Below are 17937 nucleotides of genomic sequence, written 5' to 3'. Positions count from 1 at the left end.
AGTGCCAATCCATATTATTCTTGCTGAGAAAGGACAAGATAGTAATCTTAAAACTGAGCCTGCTGCTAAACAAAGGTAAATTGCATGTTCAGTTCAGTGACTGGCTATGTCGTTTTTGGCATTGGTATTACTTATTCCATTCAGCTTGTGCTCAGTTATTTCATATCCCACAGTCAATAGGAATCAAGACAGTAGTAATGAACCACAGTCTGGAATCCTGTTTGCAAAGTATTCTGCTTTAAGAAATGTGTCTGCTTTAATATCACAGCTAAGGAATAGTTGAATTCTGCAGTCATTTCTTTGAGGTTGGAATTGCACTGAATCATTTCCTGTATCACGTGCCTTCCCCACACTATCCCAGTAGTGAGCAGGCCAAACAAATCTATTTTATGGCACTGCTGATTTCCCAGATGCTGTTGGAGCCAGTTATGGCACAGATGAACTCAGGCACTGGTGGAACATACAGGCAAACGGTGAGGTGCCAAGAGAAATCTGACGTACAACGGAGGCCTGAGTTTAACAGAACTAACTGTGCAGGTGAGTTGAATGTTTGTCATTCTCACCAGAAGCTGTTGATTGTGTGTATTTGTTAACTTTATACTCATTGTTGTGGCTGAATGGGAAGCTTGCTGCTGTGGGACAGGGTAGGCAGCTTGTGAAAAGCAAACTGAAACTTTTTATAGATACCTCCATCAGACATTTCCTCTGTCAGTGTAACAGAAGACAGATGTTTAAGTAAAAATTTCTTAGACATTGCAACCCAAGCCCCTTATTTTTTATAAATCTGCTTCTGTATGTTTGTATCCTAACTTGACCCTAAACAATTCAAAGCGTTCAATTCCAAAGGTTTATAATTTCAAATCAAGATCCCAAAGAAGTAAGGTTTTAAGGACTGAGAACAATTGCAAAATGGATGTTTAAAGGGGCTAGATGGTGAGAATGTTTAGCTTAAAATGATATTTGCTGTAGCCCAAACCTACATCATTCCATTCTTGTCAAATTCCACTGGCTTATATGCCCTCAATCCTCATCCTCACTTGCAAATCATTCCATGGACTCACTGCTGCTGCCTACTGCAATCACCTCCAGCCATATAAAATTGTAGAATCTACAAACAAAAAAGGAGGTAATTTGATCCATCATGGCCCGTGCTGACTTTCTCATTACTTTAAATAATGCTCTGTGCCTTCTGCACACTGTTATTGCTGTCTGTTTCCTCTCAGCGCAACGGCAGTGCTTCTTCAAACACAGTATTAATGCTCTCTGGAGAAGCCTCTCTATCTTGTTCATTGTCACCCTCTTTCTTGCTTTCATCAGTCTCCTAAAACAAAAAAAACTTTCTAACTGTATTCCTTCCCAAATCCTTTTTTCCTGTGTGCGTCCATGTTCACCAGATAGTCCATAGCTCTCTGTGTCTCTATGAATACGATGGGTGCATGTAGAAATGCAACCTTTGTTTTTGTGGTCTTGATTAGCCTACTGAGTGAAGACATATTGTTGAAATAATGGAAAACCTAATTGAGCTTAATGTTTCTCCATAAAACGTACAGTGACTTCAGATTGTGAGCAGTCAAGTTGCTTCACTTTGCTGTTAACTTTATGAAAATGGCATTTCTTCATCAACCTCACCTTTGAAATGCATTGAATGTTGTGAATGTCTCTGTATTTGAATGCTAGATACAGACTAAACCTGCTACAGGTAGTTAGGCATTGTAGTGTAAATACCCATTACAGTAGTGTTAGACTTATTAATTACTGCCAATCAACAACTCTGACACTGCAAAAACTAATCACTGCAAATCTCATTTAATCAGATTGTTGATTATTTTGTGGAGAATTTTTTAAAAAGTCAAATATAAAGCTTAACCTTGTTTTCCTTAATTTTCTTTCTTATCTTTCTTTTCTCTCTAATCCAATCTGCATTTCCCTGCAGTGAAAGAACTGCAGGTTCTCAAGAAGAGTCTTATTAGACTTGAAACACTAACTCACTCTAGTTGAGAATATCTCCAGTTTTCTCCCTCCACAGATGCTACAAGACCTGCTGAGTTTCTCCAGAATTCTCTGTGTATGTTTCTGCATTTCTCTCTCTTTATTCACTTCTCAATACTTGATTTAACATTAAAATCACATCCTTCTCAGTTTTTCCATGATTTATTTCCCAATCCCCAAATCTCATTGGTTAAAAAGATATACTGTCGGTTACCCTATTCATCTAAATCCCAGATACTCTGGTTCCCTTTCTGCCAAAAGATTGGCTCACACTTTCATCACTGCTGAAAATGTGTTGCTGGAAAAGTGCAGCAGGTCAGGCAGCATCCAAGGAACAGGAGAATCGACGTTTTGGGCATGAGCCCTTCTTCAGGAATTCCTTTGCTGAAGAAGGGCTCATGCCCGAAACGTCGATTCTCCTTCTCCTTGGAGGCTGCCTGACCTGCTGCGCTTTTCCAGCAACACATTTTCAGCTCTGATCTCCAGCATCTGCAGTCCTCACTTCCTCACACTTTCATCAGTCAAAAAGTGTGGCACTAGAAAAGCACAGCAGGTCAGTCAGCATCCAAGGAACAGGAGAATGACATCTGGCAAGGATTTTTCTGCACATCCAAACACCTCATTTACTGTGTCTGTTGCTCTAGATGTGGTCTTCTCTACATTGAGGAACCAAAAACATTTCAGAGAACTTGTGGAACATTTCAGAGAACATCTCCAGGATACATGTACTAAACAATCCCACCACCCTGTGGCTGACCATGTCAACTCCCTCTCCCACTCTATCAAGGCCACGGAAGTCCCAGACCTCCACCACTGCCAAATCCAAGCCACCCAATGCTTGGAGGAAGAACGCCTCATCTTCTGCCTTGTGACCCTCCAACCACACGGCATCAATCTTGATTTCACCAGTTTCCTCATCTCTCCACCCCCTACTTCATCTCAGATCCAACCTTCCAACTTGACACCGCCCTCTTGAACTGTCCTACCTGTCCATCTTCCTTCTCACCTATCCACTCCACCCTCCCCTCCGTCCTATCACCATCACCCCCCAACCTGCATCTATTTATCACCCCAACCCCTGCCCCTGACACTCGTGATGTCTCTCTCCCCCTTTCATCATCTTTGCGATTAAATTATGTTTGAGTTGAAGGATCCAAGGACGAGTCCAACTGCTGGGAGATGGTATCACATTGCAATTTCTGGCATAGAGCCAGTAATTTCAATTTCTATTTCAGATTTCTTTTTTCTCTTTTTTGTCTCCTTGATTCAACATTAAATGTTCTTCTTCGCCATCAACTGCAGCAACCCACGTTCTATAAATTTTAAATAATTAACTATTTATAGATTGCCCAGTGACTGCTTGAAGCAATGAGGTGTCACTGCATTAAGAAGGTGGGTAAATAACAGCCTCTTTAAATGTTTAAAGTGTCAAATTTCACATCATATTTCCACCTCATTTCTTCATCTGCATACTGTGTACAGTGACAGAAACTAGAGGCATGGAACTAGCTTTCATACATCTGCTTATGAGACCCATCTCTAACTTTCCACTCTTTCCTTCAACTCCTAGACTGTCAGATTGCTGTGTCAGCATTGAGTGTTTGATAATTTACAGGCTTCTGCAGCTCCATGTTAGGGAGACTGTAGCCATCATCGTTTCTAGCTGCAGATTCTACTTTCTTGGTTCTGTTTCAACCCTGCTGTGGACCACTCAGACTGAACTAAACTTGGAGTTTTCTCTGCTCTGATTTAAACTCAAAGCTCTGTAACACCTCAAGCGCAATGACTGCATACTTTAGTCTCTGCGATATCACCTATCACCACCTTTACTTCAACTTTGCTGTCACTGAAAATCTTGTATATGTTTTTGTCATCTCCAGCAGTCCACCACTGATATTTGACCCTGCACTATCTATTAATCTTTGCTCCCTATTTCTTTCAGGTGGTACCCCAGTCCAATCTGACCTACGTTTGCTCACCATCACATTAAATTAAATACTCTCATCCTAGTCTGTAAACTGCTGCGCAGGCATACCTCACGTTTTCTGTGCAAGCTCCAGCTCTATTACCCCCATCACAAACTCTATTTTTTCCTCATTCTGTCCTTTTGTACATTTCTCTCATTTTATCCCCAGAACCTGTTCTCAAGGACTCCTTTTGGAATCCTTCTTGACATTCTGCCTCTATCACATTCCTTAAAAACACATCTCCTCAACTCAGATTCAATCTTAATTCCTCTCTTCATGTCAGACCATCTACTTTCCTCAAGACTTTTGGTGAAGATTCTTGTGACCTTTTCTTTTCAAGTCACAAGGTGCAATATAACTGTGGGTACCTGTTGTGCAATACTCATTTTTGTTTATTTATCTGGAACTGGGGTTAAGAGTATGTAAAATGTTTTATGAGAAACTCAAGTGGTCAGTCATATAAATACTATATTTACAAGAGCAGATCAGAAGATGGAAGTTTTGCAGCAAGTAACTCACTACCCAATTTTCTAAAGCCTGTCCACCATCTAGAAGGCACAAGTCAGGAGTGTGATGAAACACTGTCCAATTACCTGGATAGATGCAGCTCCAATAATATTCAAGAAGCTTGACACTATGAGTGGCACAGTGTGTCAGTGATTAGCACTGCAGCCTCACAGTGCCCAGGACTTGGGTTCAATTCCAGCCTTGGGTGACTGTATGGAGTTTGCGTGGGTTTCCTCTGGGTGCTCTAGTTTTCTCCTACAATCCAAAGATGTGCAGGTTAGGTGAATTGGCCATGCTGAATTTGTCCATGGTGTTCAGGGATGTGTAGGTTATGTGCATTAGCCAGGGCTAAAATGGAGACTAATAGGGTAGGGGAATGGGTTTGGATGGGATATCCTTCAAAGGGTTGACGTGGACTTGTTGGGCCAAAGGGCTTGTTTCCATGCTGTGGGGATTCTACAATAAAATTATCCATAACCAAGCAGCCTATTTGATCAGCATCCCATGCATCACTTTAAACTTTCCATATTTATATGACAACAGTATGTACCTTGTGCATTGGATGAGTCATTAAGCCACATTTGATACTACCTTTTTATACCATACGCCAGCTAACGTTCCTCAGTTTGTTACGGGATATGTCAACTCATTAAGCTCCCAGCTGAAGGAAGATGAACTGACTCTCCTTGGTGATTCACCTTCATTCTTACTTGGTCATAATTAGGTTAGTTTAAAAAGGCTCTCTTCTCTAGTGGATGCCTTCCTGCCAGATCCAATTCAACTTATAAAATGAACCAATTTAAGTAGGTATTTTTGAATTTACAAAGAGGGAGTTTATTAATTACAAATCGAGATCGGTCTCTGAATTGTTTATGAAGAGCAGACCAGATGGTATTGCAGACTTTGTCAGATGGCACCAATAACTTTGGCTGTTGAGCAGAAGATTTTGAGATTTTTAGTTTTACAAGTTAGCAGTAATAAGGGTATTTAAAAAGCTGTGGTTCTCATTGCACTCCAGTCCACATACCAGGACGTCTGACCAATAAAACCCACAGGCTAGTGTTGCAGTCAGTTTTTAACTTGTTGTTCAGTACATTTCCTGAATGGTGAAACAAGCATGTCTGCTTGAGATGGCTTTCTGCTGGAGTCAGGGGGTTTGGACATTCAACCCTCATGTTATCTCTTGTTAAATCTCTCTTTTTTGATGTTTCCCTAACACTTTACAGGAGGAACATGCATGACACTTTACACAGGACTTGGCCAGACACTCACTGAATTTATGCATACAGTTTTATTTTCCCCCTGTAGAAGCATATTCTTTTTCTTAAACCAAAGGACATTTTTTTGGAAATAAAAGTAAAAATGCTTATATTGACATTTGGAGTATTTTGGAGCACTGACCCATTGTTATACAAGCCCATGACCTACCATCTGTAAGGACGACAGCATCAGTGAGATGAGAATGCAAGTTCCCTCCAAACCACTCATCAGCATGACTTCAAACTATATTGCTGTCCCTTCACTGTCAAAAACTTGGTCCTCACTTCCCAACCAGGCTGCAGATGGTAATAAGCCACCAGGTGCATTGAGAGATAGGCAACAAATGAGAGTAAACCTCACATCTCATGTTGGAATAACAACAATGAAAGACTTGACAGTTGTGAAAAATGGAAGGTTTGTACTCCAGGATGCTTGTTTAAGTCTGCCTGAATGCATGAAGAAACCACTACATTATTCATGCAGATGTAAATGCAGACATGCCAGCAGCAAAACACTTCAAACATATTTTCCCAATATTAGCTCATCTGGGCATGAGGCAATGAGGGTATGGGATGGGAGTGAGGTGTTTTGGGGGGGGACACTGTTGTCAGGAGGGTTGGAGACAGCAGTGGTGGAGTGTATGTCTTGTTAAAATCTTTACTGGGCTATTTTCTCAAGTGCCAACTTCAGCTTTGTTTGTGTAGATGTCTACACTGAAAGGCCCCTGCTACAAGAAGCAACTTTACAAACTATGCAACTTGGTGCTAAAATGTGCTGCTCCTGCCATATCATTTCAAAACTATTTCCTGTCTGACTGTTTTGTATGCAATTCTAAAATAGTTACAGATGTTGAAGTGGATGCCAGATCTTCCAGTCTTGTGATGAGAAATGTATATACTTTGGAAACTCTTAGGGGAGAGTGAAAACATTCTCGAGGGAAGTGTTCATAATGTTCATTGGCACACATTCAGAAAACACTGGCCAAGGAAATTATTTCTCATTATAAGCTTCTCTTTACATGCTCCTTCCTAACATTAAAAGCAAAGAAAGAACTACACAAAGGCACAGTCATTAACTCACTGCATGGGATTAAGATCATTTCTGCGATCACTAATGTATTGTTTTATAAACTAATAATTTTTCAGCTTTGGGATTGGGTCATTTATTGGCCTGTTACAGATGTTGGGCTACCTCAGTTATTCACACTTGTTATGTGAACTGATGGGTGGGTCTAAAGGAGAGCAGAGATCAGCTCTGATCACTGTGTGTAGCAGTACAATCTGGAGATGCTTCTTCAAAAGGAGATGCTTGTGAAATCTTTGAGCATAACCAGAGCAGTTCTTTTCCATAAATTAGTGGATTGTTCAGCCAGATCTAAGATTTTGATTTTCCTACCCATTCCTGCCAGATATTTCGATTTGAGCCTATTTTTAAATAAACATCAGCTTATACAGGTACATATGATCAAAAAATGTTTGGCTAAGAATCTAGGACTGATTTTTTGCTGAACTGTTGAGGTCATTAAGTGAGTGAATGGACCCCAATATACTCGGGTGGGGGTAAGGAAGCACATATTGGGATCTAGTGGAGTGCAGGCTCCTGAAAGCCTTAGGAGCATTTTCTAAATGAAAGATGTGCAGGTTAGCCATGTTAAATTGCCCCATAAGTGTCCAGGTATGTGTAAGCTAGGTGGGTGAGACCTGATTAATGCGAGGTTACAGGGATAATGTAGGTGGGAGCTGGAGCTGGGTCTGAATGGGATACTCTTCAGAGAGTCAGTGTAGACATGATGGGCCAAATGGCCTACTTCCGCACTTTAGGGATTTTATGATTCCATAATCAATGAGTGTGACTCATACCTGAATTTAAATTGAAACAAGAAGCGCCTGAATTTTAGTCTATTTGACAACTCACATTTATATAGTACATTTTAAGCAGTAGAACCTCACAAGGCATTACTCAAAGAAAATTTGACAGGAAATGGAAGCATACAACTCATGCCACGAAAGGTGCAGATGAGAATGGTGAAGTTATTTAAATAAAAGGATCTTCAAAGGGCCAGAGACTTCAGAAGTTTGTATGCTTGCTGAAGATTGCAGAGATAAGGATGGACCAGGGAATGAAGGAAACAAGGAATTAAATTTTAAAACACAGACATGGTTAGTAGAGCAGCTAATGTAGGCAGCATTTTTTTTGATGGATTCAGATTTCTGGAGGATGGAAGACGTGAAGCCAGGCAAAGAAGTACTGGAATAGTCAAAATCAAAATATATTTTTAAAAATGGATGATGGCATGAACAGCTAATGAGTAGAGGAGGATGGTTAGACAAGATCAGCCAGATTGAAGTAGATGGTCTTGATGGTGGTGCAGGCAAGTAGGAGGAAGCTCATATACAACATACGTGTGAGCGGGCTGATTCGGCCAAACAAACAATTGCAAGGGATAGCGGTGACATGTCAGTATTTGTAGTAGGGACTGAGGACAGTCTTCCCAATATTTGTTTTGAAGAAATTTTGTACTCATCCAATTCTGTTAAATAAGCAGTCTAATCATTCAGACCTTGGGGTGTCAAGAAAGTGTAGCTTGTGTTGGCTTCCAGATGGTGACACCAAAATACAAATGAAAAGTAAAAGTTGTCTAAGCATGGATATTTAGGGGCCACCTGATATATAGAGTAGCAAGCGGAACTATTGCACTTGATATTCTGGCTTCAATTAGGAGGTAATATTGGGATGAAGTGTGTATGTTTCTACCCAGGAAGATGGTGGAGGCATCGTGTTAAAGGATGACAGGAGGTCAACCATGATAAAAATTTGCAGACAGGTTGAGAAGGACAAGGATGGATAGTTTACTACAGTCACAGTTCTATAGAGGGTCATTCATGGCTTTGATCTCGGCCATTTTCATATTGTGATAGGGCAGAAATCTGATAGGCTGGCTTCAAACATGGAATTCTGGGTAAGATGGCATGTTTTGTGAGATGTGAAGATGTTCAAGTGCCTTGGATTTTGTATTTAATGTACCAAAATGGCAGACAGGAAGTGTACACACATTTCCAAATGTGAATGTTCTGGCCTTCATAATGGGAAAGGAGAAAGAAGAGTGCTCACACATGAAGGACATGTATTTGCTTATACCTCCCCATGCTTTAAGTTCATTAAGTTGCTAACACTGCAACTTTTGTGTTGATACAATATGGTAAAAAATTTTCTAAATTGATGCATACACAAATTTTGTGATGGTACCTTGAGATAATAGTGTTACATTGCGTCACATTGCCGCTAATTTAAGTGCCAGACAGTTGTAACTGGTATGAAGTTGTTTTTTTGGTGTTATCAGAATGCTAAAATAAATGTTTCAATTCAGTTTGGACATAAATCCAAATCTGCTTGTCAAATTGCAATAGTGCTCTGTGATTCTGTGCTCTGGGGGAATAACACAATGTAGCCATGTATTGCCATATCCTGAGAACATGCCCTTATGTTCAGGACAAACAACCTCGTGGTCTCTACTATGTGAACCCTTCTGAACACTATAATGTTCAGAAATAACATCTCTGATTCTTTTAAGATGCAGCATATATCAATAAGCTAATGGTTCTGAAAGGATTAATGTTTGTGACTGCATTAATTCTACCCAATCTGATGTCACACCGCTTGGGTGGAAATAAGACAGAACATCTAAGGATCTCGTGGAGTGGAGACCTATTTCCACAGGCATTTACAAAGTCTCCGTAACAATGTTTATCTTTAACTCATAACTAATTGACATAATGTGATAAACAACATTTTCTTTAAGAGCCTGTACCACTGTAAATGAAATAGACTCTTAAACTCAGTCAAGGGAAAAGCAATGGGTGCAGCATCCTTTTATCTAGAACTACCACAGTACAGATCAAATTCTCACAGTGTCTCATGCTGGGAATCAAACCACCCCACTTGTCTACAATGAAGGCATAAACATTCTTAAATATAGAAATACCACAAGCCATTCACCACATTAATTGCTTGTTTTTCTGAAAGTTAACTTTTGCAATACTCTGACTATCAACATCTAAAAGTTTCATGCATTTCAAAATATATTCTGTTTTTCTGTTCCTACTAACACTGAATAACTTCACATCTCTCACATTATATTCCATCTGCTGTTGTATTGCCAATTGGTTAAATTGTCTCTCTTTGCAGCTTCGTTATGTCTTCACAGCTTACTTTGCCACCTAGCTTTGCACCATCAGTAAATGTAAACACATTATTCTTGGTCCCTCATCTGAGTTGTTAATATATTTGTCAAATAGCTGAGGCCACCTCTGATCCACGTAGCACTCGACCAGCTATATCTTGTCAATATGAAAATGCCCCACTTATAACCACTTTCTGCTTGTCATTTAACAATCCTCTATGCATGCTAATATATTACTGTCAACTCCATGTGTTCTCATTTGTATGTTAATATTTTGTATGGCATCTCATTGAATGTCATCCTAAAATACACGTATACAATAGGTACTTTTCCTCCTTTATCTAACCCATCAGTTGTAATTTCAAGAACCTTTGATAAATGCATTATGCATGATTTTACCTTTACAAATGATTTTGACTTTGTCTGTTTATAGTATTATTTTCTAAGAGTCTTTTTATGACTTCTCTTAATATTTGATAGTGTTGCAGGCAGCATGTGAGTTTTACAGTGAATCTCTCCTTATTCTCACCATCTGTGCATGATTGTGAATTAATTTTGTCCTTTTTTAAATAGTGGGTGATTGAAGATTGACTTCTAAGAAAGTCCTATTTCCTCTGTTTGTGCAGTCTTGTCTTATGAGGCTTACAACAAATTGTGGTAAACCAGAAAGTAGAGTTTATTTTACACACTCTTAGATAAAGACACTGGGAGAGAATGTCATCACACAGGCACACTCACTGACATACAAAAGAAGAGATCAAATCAAAAAGAATACAGAGGTTAATCAATTAGCAACAACATGCATTCAAATCACCAATAGGATACCAGTTTAATCAATATCTTCACTTTGAAGATGGAGTCTAAACTTCTCAATCTGGAGTTAGCAGTCTGTGATTCCACTTTGGTGGTGGGTGATTGGCTAGTCACAAACCATTACTTTTCTATAAGAATCTCTCCAAAATTCTCCTGAGAAATTTTGTCAAAACATCACCTCCACTTTGGTTTTTTAGTGAAAGGGAGTTTTACTTGCTAGGATCACTAATGGAGGTTGCAAATGTGTTGCTGGTCAAAGCACAGCAGGTTAGGCAGCATCTCAGGAATTCTCTATTCCTGAGATGCTGCCTAACCTGCTGTGCTTTGACCAGCAACACATTTGCAGCTGTGATCTCCAGCATCTGCAGACCTCATTTTTTACTCACTAATGGAGGTTGTTAGCTGAGTTTTGCAGGCCAAATACTTTTCCTTTGTAACCCAGAATTAGGGTTTTGCTATTGCTAGTAGATGTTAAATGGAGCAGCCCTGATTGCTTAATTGTTGATTATATCAAAATCCTACGATGAAAAGGCAGTTGGGTTTAGCATTGTGGGAGTCATGTGACTAGGCCATCTTGTTTGGGAGAAGGAGAAATGGGCTCAATTGCAATCCACACTTGAATTGCAGATAATCTACTATCAACAGCCCATCTGAAAAGTTAAGTGAAAAACCATGAACACATCTTACAGGATAAGTGTACCTTGCAATCTAATGTTTATTATTTCTTTCTTGGAGATACCTTTGCCTCTGTGGCAGATTTTTAACACAATTTTTAGCATTCTTGACCCATCAGGAGGTACATGGACTTTAAAGAAACTTCTAAGATCATTGCGAAGTCCACTCCATAATTCTAGACATCATTATCTTTAATGGACTCTTTATATAAAAAAGGTTGCTACAGATAGATGTCGATTAAAATTTTATTTTTTAAAATCCATTTGTGACAATAACATTTTACCTATGACTGATGTCAGGCTAAATGGCCCTATTTTCCATGTTTGCTCTCTCCTTCCTTTCTTGAATAGTGATATCACATTTGCCAGCTTGCAAGTTGCTGCGACCATGCTATGGATCAAGGAAACTTGGATCATCATAACCAGTGCATCCACTATCACTGTGTCTCCTTTTTTTTGTACCATAGCTAGCCACATGGCTGAAGTCTTTGCCTGTTAAAGGTATGGAATGATATTGCATTGAGCCAAATACTTTTCTGATTCCTTTCCACTGTTTGTAGATTTATAGCTCAGTCCAGTTCACTGCAATCAATTCATTTTGTATTCCTTTGAAGTTTTCTGTACTTAGTTTGAAACCTTGATATGACAACTCCCTTTAAAGTAGTTAATATTATCAGCACAAAATATTTAAGAGACTTAAGGGACAAATTCCCAGGACCCTGAGGGACAGTTGGGTTTCAAGTTAAAAGAAAGGCTTACACAAATTCAGTGTAAAGTAGAATCCAGTAGACAGGGCATGATTAAAAATGCTATGAAATGATATAAAGAAAGTATAAAACATGCAAAAAAAAGGGTAATCAAAGATATAGTTAATATTTTGAGTCCAGTGACCCTTCTTCTAAAGAAGGGACTTTTATTTTCTCTCCCCAGTTGCTTTCAGACTTGCCGAGTATCTCCAGTGCTTTCTGTTTTTGTGTGCATCAGAAAGAGAACAGCTTGCTTTGTCATTATCACGTACTTAATTGCATGACCTTGTTGTGCATAAATTAACAGCCAATTTTCCTACATTACATCAGTGACTATGGTTCAAAAGTTCTCCATGTCTAAAACGTACTTTGAGATTGTTGATGGTTGTCAATCTATCCTTCTTACAAATCATATGTAAGAGCCATATTCCACAGCAGTACCCCCATTGATGACACGAATACAATGCAGTTCAGAAACAATTCTCAACCCTTTTCACATCCCCGTACACATCAGTCATCGACAATTTATTTCTTCCCTTTTGTCAGTACATAACTGAAAACCCCATTTGCCTCTCAGTAACCACTGTTACAACTTAATGGAGACAATGGAGTTCTTACTCAGGAATCCAGTGAGAGCCCTGCCATTCCTTCTATTTAGGAAGGCTTGGTGCATTCTCGGTCATTAACTGGGTAGCAGGAGACCTTCTGGGACCAAGGGCCCTAGGACATACTAAGGCCAAAGGTGACTGATGGCAGGACTGGGATTACAGGGCAGTGGAGAGGGAAGGGGGAAATGACAGGACCTTCTCTGCTCCTGTTCTCAATGCTGGGCTTGTCAATTGGTCACTTAATATGCCTGAACAAGGGATTCCCTGAAAAATCTGTGGACAATCCTGACAGTGTTTGGTATTTTGGCCTCCTACACACTGATAGACCCATCCAGCAACTGAGGGACAAAGTCCTTAAATAGACATTAATTGTCCACTTGAAGGCCTCAATTGGCGGTGGGGATGGGAAAACTATCCAATGCAGGCTTCCCAATGTAGACTTCGTCAGAGCAAATGTAGGATGATAGTGGTGCCCTCCAGCACCTCTCTTTTATCTGATTAAGAGGTTCATATGCCACTGAGCGTACTGTAAGAAAAGCTTGAAATTGTGCCCTAAAAATGGGCCGAACAGGGAAGTAATTGTCATCATCTCTCTGATGGCCCAGCTGCATATCACTGCTTCCTACTGGACAGTAAGTGAAATAATTATGTAGATATAGGGTTATGGTATCTGTCATCTTTTGCTCAAGCCCTCCATGGACTCCTGTGATAGCAAAACAAAATCCTTGTATGTGTATGTGACATCAACTCATTCATTCTTAAGGCAGACTCCACCAACCTATTTGCAATTATGAATTGTTTGTGAGCAAGGCCAGTCAATATTTTACATATTCTCTGCCTATGCTCAGTGATTATTCACTTACAGTTCTTGAATTTGTCATTGACTCCTAGGTTTGTACTCAGCTTTTCCACAACTCACTGTTTGATTGCATTGAAATCTGCTTCCTCCCTGCCGACAACAATGAGACTACCCTGTTCAAAGTGAGCAGCAATACCTTCTGTGACTGGAACCAGGGTATCTTATGCTCTCTTGACATCCAAGACCTGGCTGTGTCATTAAACATGGATGATTACACCATCTTCTTCCAACACTCCTCTTTTGTGGTCCACATCAATGGGATTGTACCCATTCATTATTGTCCCATCACTTTCAATGACTTCTCCTCCATATCCTATATAGCCTTCTCTCAACTTGCTCAGAAATCCATCCTTACCTCTTTATTTTCATTTCTTACACGTTGTCCTCTGTAACATTTGTCATAAAGAATCAGTTTCAGGACCATAGCTAACTCAACATCCTTGCCATTAGCAGATGACCACAGGAATAATCATTGGATCAATGATTATCCATTTAATCAAGGACCATTTGTGTGCAGCTGAGCAGAGCTAGGAGACAGCAATGTTTTCAGATGCTCCTCTCCCTACCTGTTCCTGTCACTACCATTTGAGTCACATAAATCCAACTGTCTTTCTTTTACTGGTGTCATTAGATTCCAACAATTGGAGTTTATGTATGAGTCCTGTGATAGTGCAACTTTCTTAGGAACAGGAATCTTTGCCCTTGCCCATCACTGACATCTGCTGCATGTCTGCACACATTGGCTTGGATTACGACTGGCAATGTAGGAATTTCTGAAATACATACATCAAAGAACTGCACATACTGGACATCTGAAAGAAAAATAAATGAGTTTTGCCAACAATATCTGTTTCTAATTTAGGAATTATGCAAGTTGTCATTATGAACATGATTACATTTCATTCGCTGTTGGTATAAAATTGACATGGTTGAGTGCTTTATGACATATAGCTGTCTGATTTTAAACATTCACCCAGTAGCTGGGTGATTCTCATTCTCCCATTTCCAACAGTTAGGCACACTGACACTTTTCTACCCTTATCCTCTACAGTTCTCACTTACAGAATAGTTGAAGAATGACCACAGATTCCCTGTCTCTCCCTGACTGATTTGTTCTATGGATCTCATATGCATGAACTGATCCATTCCTCTGAACACTAGCCAGCAGTATTCTACTGTCATGGATTCGGCTGATCACCGCCTGGGTTAGGGTTAGCATTACTACACACTTGAAGCTGATCTACTTAGTGACACTGCCCCTCCCCTGAGTCTGCTGCACCTCTGTCTCTGCCTTACTGAAGAGTAACTATTTTCTAACTCTGAGGAGTTCTGGTAAACACTGCATTTTCACTCTAATGTACAGAATACTCATTGCAGTTCTCTAATACTGTCATTCTTCCATTCCTCTCTCTTTAGTTTCAATAGTATGACTGTTTATGTAGAGTTACATGATCATGTGCAGCATCATCATTAACATATTCATTCCCATTTTTCTACACTGGTGTTCCGTGCTCTCTCTGCAAAGCAGGGAAGAAAAATCCTCTGCTTGAGTGTAATGGGATGTGTTCATCTGATGGATTGAGAGCATTTTGTAACTGTGACAATGAGGGAGATTACATTCCCTACAGTGTGGAAACAGGCCCTTCAACCCAACAAGTCCACACCAACCCTTCAAAAAATAACCCACCCAGACCAATTTCCCTCTGACTAAAGCACCAACACTATGGGCAATTTAGAATGGTAAATTCACCCAACCTGTACATCTTTGGACTGTGGGAGGAAACCAGAGTACCTGGAGGAAATCCACGTAGACACAGGGAGAATGTGCAAACTCCACACAGTCACCCAAGGCTGGAATCGAGCCTGGGTCCCTGGTGCTGTGAGGCAGCAGTGCTAAACACTGAGCCACTGTGCCGCCCTGTGCCAGCATGACATTGTGTTTAAGGATGAGAGTGGGTACAAATGGTGGGTGCTGGATGGAGATATGAAGAACAGAGAGAAATGGGTGCAATTGAAAGGTGAATAAATGTTAGGAGTTAACTTGGAAAGATACAGTGAGGGAACAGGAGAATGCAGGTTGTAGATGAATTCTAGTGATTGCAATGAGGCCAGCCAGGTAGACCTCATAGAATATGAGTTCGCTGATTGGGGCTGTTAACCCAGTCCAATCAGGGACCTCTGGCTGACAGACAAGAACAGGAGTGTCAGACATCCTGAAACTCTGACAGCTAGCTCTGAGGGAGCTGAATCAGTGTCAGAGACTTTCCACATATAAATAAAGGGTGACTTGGTGATGGAACACCAGACTCTGTGGAGTTATCTTAAATAGGCATCCGGACTCCACTTTCATGACCTGTTTTGGTCATAAAACACATCTGGCACTGCATTCGAGCGCATGGACACCAGGCTCCTGCTGCTCACTTCCTTGGTAGCTTCCAATGATATCTTCATGGCCTTTGAGAAAGGTTTCTTCCCCTGTTTCTGGGCAATAGAATCATAGAATAGTTATAGTTCACAACAAAATCATATGGCTCATTGTGTCGAATTTGAGTTTGAGGGAGTAATTCAGCAAGACTCACTCTCCTGCCTTTGATCCTGTTGCAGCAATATTCTTCTTATCTGATAGTTATACAATTCTCTTTCAAAACCCGTGACTGAACTTGCCTCCAGCATACACCCATTTGCATTCCAGATCTTAACCACTTGCTGCATGTAAAGAAATTTCCATTTATATTTTGCTGTTGACTCTGTGCCAATGTGGTGATGTCCCCCTGCTCTCAACTCTTCTGCCAATGGTAACAGTTTCTTTATCTAATCTTTTCAGACCCCTCATAATTTTGAACATCTTTATCAAGTGTTACTCTTCTCTAAGGAGAATGGTCCAGCTGTGAAAATCTATCCACAAAACTGAAATTTCTCTGGTTCCTCACAGTCCCCAGCAGCATGTCCAGGAATTATCAAATCAGTTTTTGCACATCTCCACACCTTGTTCCTGCTTTACTTCTGAGTTGTAACACCTTCAACTTTCATCCTTGCATTGTCCATTTAAATACTGCATAAGATTGGGCCATATGGTCCTCAATCATGTCTGCTACTGTTTGAATGAGAAACACCAAAGTAAAATTGAAAATCATGTGGTTGTATTAAAAAGCCACTGATAGACACACATTGTATAATCTGGATTTCCCACACAATATCAGAGCAGGCTGGTCCCAGTCTGTTTCCCAGATAAGGTGAAGCCAACTATGAGCTTGTTCAACAAAACCCTTGTGAATCTTTGGGGGTGAGTCAAATCTGGCTATTCCGGTAATTCTTTTTTGTAATATGGTTGATAGGAACATTCTATGAGACTTTGTCTAAATAGACTTGCAAAAAGCATTTGAGAAGCTTTGATAAAAAAAGAGATCATTGGCAAAAATTGAAGCACATGATCATAGGTAACTTTGTGAAGTGAAAAGGTTATTGGATGAAAAATAGGAAACAGTATGGATAATGGAAATGGACTCTGCTTTGTGAGATGTGACAAGTGATGTTCCTGGGGATCTATACGCTTCTCAAAAATCCATCTATACTGCATCTGCAAAGGTCAGCCATCAATGAATTGAAGGACAGGTCAACAGGCTAATGGTCAACTCCTGTCCTTATTTACCTGCAGAGCAGCAGTGACTACACTTCCAAAGTAATTAATTGGCTGTATCGTGCTGTTGGTTATCTTGAGGATCGAATTGATGTTGCCTATGTGTAAATTCTTTCGTGACATATTTTGAACATATGTTGCTTCCTTTTGACTGTTATAAATAGAAAAGTTTTTTTTTGCTTGCTTTTTGTTGCCTGTTAATAGAATTAAGTTTTACTTAAATCAAAACCTCTGCAAAGAATAATGGTAAAGCTAGCCAACTGGAACTCACTAATCTGGCTCCTAAACCAACTGGAGCCTAGCTGGTTCCAAATTAAAATCAGTTCCCAGTTTGAACAAAGTCAGTTCCACAGCTGAAGAAAAATTAGAGCCAAAGGTTAGCAGTCAATTGATGAGAGAACAATTCGAATTACATGTACATGGCTGTGTAATTGCGTAAACATGACCCCGCAATGTTGACAATACGTTCTACCAGAATAGGAGTAGGCAATTAGAAATTTATGGTAGCAGTTTTTTTCCAGTACGTTCTGAATGTTTAGTCGTGAAAGTTATGAACTTCCCTTGAGAATGCTTCCCTCCTCTTCTACATTTCAAGTGAGATTGTAGTAACAGTCCAAACCAGCTGGAATTGTCACCAAGGCAACTATATCAGCTAAAAGTTAAGCAAATACACCATGGAATGCAAATCAGATGTGAC

General features: G+C 40.0%; 1 protein-coding gene across 6 annotated transcripts in view; it reads left to right on the top strand.

Moving 5' to 3' along the window:
- The first annotated feature begins 373 nt into the window (after positions 1–373).
- Positions 374–17937, top strand: part of LOC132828420 (tetraspanin-18-like) — a 131486-nt gene continuing 113922 nt past the window's right edge. For all 6 annotated transcript variants that reach the window (XM_060845522.1, XM_060845516.1, XM_060845514.1 and 3 more), the window contains exon 1: positions 374–537. The gene's annotated coding sequence lies outside the window, so the exon portion shown is untranslated. The remainder of the gene's footprint in view (positions 538–17937) is intronic.

The sequence above is a fragment of the Hemiscyllium ocellatum genome, chromosome 26 (assembly GCF_020745735.1).
Source record: "Hemiscyllium ocellatum isolate sHemOce1 chromosome 26, sHemOce1.pat.X.cur, whole genome shotgun sequence".
NCBI lineage: Eukaryota > Metazoa > Chordata > Chondrichthyes > Orectolobiformes > Hemiscylliidae > Hemiscyllium > Hemiscyllium ocellatum.
The sequence above is the reverse complement of the archived record's forward strand: the minus strand, read 5'-3'. Positions and strand labels throughout refer to the sequence as shown.